The sequence below is a fragment of the Gekko japonicus genome, unplaced genomic scaffold, assembly GCF_001447785.1.
Source record: "Gekko japonicus isolate JY-2015 unplaced genomic scaffold, Gekko_japonicus_V1.1 scaffold759, whole genome shotgun sequence".
Classification (NCBI taxonomy): Eukaryota; Metazoa; Chordata; class Lepidosauria; order Squamata; family Gekkonidae; genus Gekko; species Gekko japonicus.
Genome location: NW_015176473.1, coordinates 746,408 through 751,489, shown reverse-complemented (window position 1 = coordinate 751,489; position 5,082 = coordinate 746,408).

Below are 5,082 nucleotides of genomic sequence, written 5' to 3'. Positions count from 1 at the left end.
CAATGCAGAGCCCCCCCCCCCTCCCCCCCCCCTCCTGAGTTCCTCTCCAGGTCCCTGATGCTTTCCCCCAGACGTTGCTGTTTGCCGTAAACAGGAATTACTCCGAAGACCATAGATTGTGGCCGACCCACCGCACACCTCTGCCGCCACCCAAACATGTGTCGCAAGCGTGAGGTCAGTGTTTGGGGGAACCTCCAGGCAGTTTAGTTGTGGTGATGGCCCCACAGCAATTTGTGGTCTGATGCGGCGGAGGGGGGGATGCAGGGTGCTTTGAGAAGGAGGGGGCGAGTGGGGGGGATACGGCCTCTTTGTGGGGAGGAGAATCATAGAATCATAGAATGTTGGAAGGGACCTTGCAGCAGGTCATCTAGTCCAACCCCCTGCACTCTGCAGGAGCACGAATCGGAGGATCCGTGGCTCGCCGTGGAAACCTGAGGACCGCCATGCTGGGTTGCCAACCTCCAGATGGCAGTGGGAGATCTCCTGGGATTACAACTGAGATCAGTTCACCTGAAGAAAAGCCAGTTTGGTGTAGCAGTTAAGTGTGTGGACCCTAATCTGGGAGAACCAGGTTTGATTCCCCACTCCTCCATTTGCACCTGCTGGATGACCTTGGGCAAGCCCTAGTTCTGTCAGGGCTGTTCTCTGAAGGACAGTTCTCTCAGAGCTCTCTGAGTCCCCCTTACCTCACAGGGTGTCTGTCTGTTGTGGGGAGGGGAAGGGAAAGGAGTCTCTTCTCTCTTCTCTTCTCTTCTCTTCTCTCTTCTCTGCTCTTCTCTTCTCTTCTCTCTTCTCTGCTCTTCTCTTCTCTTCTCTCTTCTCTGCTCTTCTCTTCTCTTCTCTCTTCTCTGCTCTTCTCTTCTCTTCTCTCTTCTCTGCTCTTCTCTTCTCTTCTCTCTTCTCTGCTCTTCTCTTCTCTTCTCTCTTCTCTGCTCTTCTCTTCTCTTCTCTCTTCTCTGCTCTTCTCTTCTCTTCTCTCTTCTCTGCTCTTCTCTTCTCTTCTCTCTTCTCTGCTCTTCTCTTCTCTTCTCTCTTCTCTGCTCTTCTCTTCTCTTCTCTCTTCTCTGCTCTTCTCTTCTCTTCTCTCTTCTCTGCTCTTCTCTTCTCTTCTCTCTTCTCTGCTCTTCTCTTCTCTTCTCTCTTCTCTGCTCTTCTCTTCTCTTCTCTCTTCTCTGCTCTTCTCTTCTCTTCTCTCTTCTCTGCTCTTCTCTTCTCTTCTCTCTTCTCTGCTCTTCTCTTCTCTTCTCTCTTCTCTGCTCTTCTCTTCTCTTCTCTCTTCTCTGCTCTTCTCTTCTCTTCTCTCTTCTCTGCTCTTCTCTTCTCTTCTCTCTTCTCTGCTCTTCTCTTCTCTTCTCTCTTCTCTGCTCTTCTCTTCTCTTCTCTCTTCTCTGCTCTTCTCTTCTCTTCTCTCTTCTCTGCTCTTCTCTTCTCTTCTCTCTTCTCTGCTCTTCTCTTCTCTTCTCTCTTCTCTGCTCTTCTCTTCTCTTCTCTCTTCTCTGCTCTTCTCTTCTCTTCTCTCTTCTCTGCTCTTCTCTTCTCTTCTCTCTTCTCTGCTCTTCTCTTCTCTTCTCTCTTCTCTGCTCTTCTCTTCTCTTCTCTCTTCTCTGCTCTTCTCTTCTCTTCTCTCTTCTCTGCTCTTCTCTTCTCTTCTCTCTTCTCTTCTCTTCTCTTCTCTCCTTCAAATGGCCACTTTGGAAGGTGGACCGTACGGCATTATACCTTGCTGAAGTCCATCCCCTCTCTAAAGCTCAGCTTCCTCAGGCCCCACCCCTTAAAATCCCCAGGTATTTCCTAACCAACAGCCAGCAAGCCTTAATACGCGATCCCGTGGATTTATTTATGTACTTCATTGATCTCCCACCCCGTGGGGATAGAACACGGCTGGCATCGTTTTCCTCTCTTCCATTTTATCCTCTCAACAACCCTGTCAGGTAGGTTAGGCTGAGAGAGCCTGTGACTGGCCCAAGGTCACCTAGCCAACTTCTACGGCAGAGTGGGAATTCGAACTGGGGTCTCCCAGATCCTAGTCTGACACCCTAACCACCACGCCACGGGGGGGTGTCTCCTTTGCTGTGTCAGCCTGTCAAGACCTCCGTCTTCCTGACCATTATGGCCCAATCCAGATCCTTCAAGCAATGCTCCCTCTAAGCTGTGGGGTCTTGTGAGCAAAAATTCTACTTTGTGAGCTACTGGCATTAAAGTTGCAAGCAAGCTATTTGGCTGCTGCATAAATCAGTTTGCTCTGGAGCCCTCCTTCCTGGGCGATGACTAAAATGTGTGAGCCGGAGGCTAAAAAACTTTGAGCTGGCTCACACTCACTCAGCTTACAGGGAGCATTGCTTCCAGTTACAGGGGTCCAAAACAGTCCAGTGGTACCTTTAAGACCAAGTTTTATTCAGGCACAAGCTCTCCCTCCTCTGTGAGGGCAGATCTGTGCGTTCCCCCCCCCCCCAATAGCTAGCAATCCAAAAGAGCGATGGATGTTGCCATCTGACACACTTCCAGTGACGTCAGGGTGTGTGGCATATGCAAATAAGTTCTGCTAATGAGTTATGCTAATGAGCTCCTGCACCTCTTTTTCTACGAAATGACCCCTGGACAACCAATGCTCCCTCTAAGCTGTGGGGTCTTGTGAGGAAAAATTCTACTTTGAGAGCTACCGGCATTAAAGTTGGGAGAGAGTGATTTGGCTGCAGCATAAATCAGTTTGCCCTGGAGCCATCCTTCCTGAGCCAAGACACAAATGGGTGAGCTGGAGGCTAAAAGACCGTGAGCTAGCTCACACTTGCTCAGCTTAGAGGGAACAATTCAAGAAACCTTAACAGTGCAGAAGGGTGACTGACTGCTGATAAGAATTACTGGCTCCCTCAGGACTTGGATATGGAGCACTGTGGGTGGTGAAGGGAACGCTTCCTAATTGCTTCTACGAGTTGCAGGATTTCCCAAATGTTGACCGTCTTCGGCCCCGTCCACACGGCAGGGGAAAAGCCGCCAGGATACGCCGGCGATCAGACTCCCGGTTTGCAGTGCACCATTAAGATGAACCACCTCCGTAGGTGGTTCCAACGTGATGCGGGTTATCGCATGGATGGGCCAGTTCGGGAACGGAAGCACTACGCTTCCCAGATGTTGTGGTGTGATCGCGGCCATTTGCTCCACCCCCGAACCGTCCCGCTACTGGACCAAATCCCCTCGTGTGAACCGGACCTTCCATGTTCAGTTGGCTGCAACACCCTTTATAAACCTTTCCAGGAAGAGAGTTTTCAAAGTTCTGTACAAAATGCAGCGTTTTGTTCCAGCTGTGCACCAATGCAAAACAAATATCTTGCTTTATAACTGCATGCAGGTGTTTTCCCTTCAGGATCACCCCCTCTCTCTCCGTGTCTATATATTTGTTTGTACTCTGGTTTCTCTTCAGATCGCATGAATCTTTCGCCTTTTAGTAAGGATTTCTGTGGAGAGGAACATTTATGAGTGTTTCGTGAATTTCTTGAGGCTCTGTTTCGACAAAGAGAGCCAGTTTGGTGTAGTGGTGAAGTGTGCGGACTCTAATCTGGGAGAACCGGGTCTGATTCCCCACTCCTCCACATGCAGCTGCTGGATGACCTTGGGCAAGCCGTAGTTCTGTTAGAGCTGTCCTTGAAAAAAGAGCAGTTTCTGTCAGAGCTCTCTCAGCCCCACCTGCCTCACAGGGTATCTGTTGTGGGGAGGGGAAGGGAAAGGAGTTTTTAAGCCCCTCTGAGACACCTTTTGGTAGTGAACGGTGGGGTATAAATCCAATCTCTTCTCTTCTTCTTCTCTTCTACATATTTTACCACATTCCTAAACACATAGGGTCTAGCAAATATCCCCACAAAGGTTACTACATCTCAGTGACAGGTCTACCGGATGAGATCTAGATGCAACCAGACCAGGTGTCAAACTCGAGTCCTCATTTGCCGCAGATTTCTCATGTTTTGTTTCATGGCCTGTACTGTACCTGTAATGCTTTGTTTCTTCACCATGGGGAATGGGGGGGGGCAGCCTGAGAGGTGGCTGTGTATGAGTGTCTGAGAATGCTTTGCTGTGCATGGAATTCACTACCACAGGAAGTGGCGGCAGCTACAAGCATGGACAGCTTCAAGAGGGAATTAGATAAGCATATGGAGCAGAGGTCCATCAGTGGCCCCTATTAGCCACAAGGTATAGATAGGAGCTCTCAGTCTGGGGCAAGGGATGCTCTGTCTTCTTGGTGCTTGGGGGGTGGTCAACAGTGGGAGGGCTTCTGGTGTCCTGGCCCCACTGCTGGACCTCCTGATGACACCTGGTATTTTTGGCCACTGTGTGACACAGAGTGTTGGACTGGATGGGCCATTGGCCTGATCTAATATTGGTTTCTCTTACGTTCTTATGTCTGGGGCAAGGGATGCTCTGTATTCTTGGTGCTTGGGGGGGGGGCAACAGTGGGAGGGCTTCTAGTGTCCTGGCCCCACTGGTGGACCTCCTGATGCCCCCTCGTATTTTTGGCCACTGTGTGACACAGAGTGTGGGACTGGATGGGCCATTGGCCTGATCTAATATTGGTTTCTCTTATGTTCTTATGTTTGGGGCAAGGGATGCTCTGTATTCTTGGTGCTTGGGGGGGGCAACAGTGGGAGGGCTTCTAGTGTCCTGACCCCACTGGTGGACCTCCTGATGCCCCCTGGTATTTTTGGCCACTGTGTGACAGAGTGTTGGTCTAGATGGGCCATTGGCCTGATCCAACATTGGCTTCTCTTATGTTCTTATGTGCTGATTTACAACTGTTTTCCAAGTGGGATTCCTGAGCTGGGAAGAATATGCAGTGACCTTGAATGCCAGTATCTGCTAGCCGACTTCGATAGATAATGTAACTGTAGGTTCGCCGGTGGGGGGAAGAGGGCGGGCTACATGAATAGATTGATTGGACAGGGCATTTGGGGGGGGGGCCTCGTTTGAATCATGTATAATCCTCGGACTGGCACCAAAGGAGTCAGTTCCAACACTAGATGGTCTTAGCTTGATACATCCTCATCTCTCAGTCCTCGGTGCCCAAGGAGTCAGTTCCGACACTAGCTGGTCTTA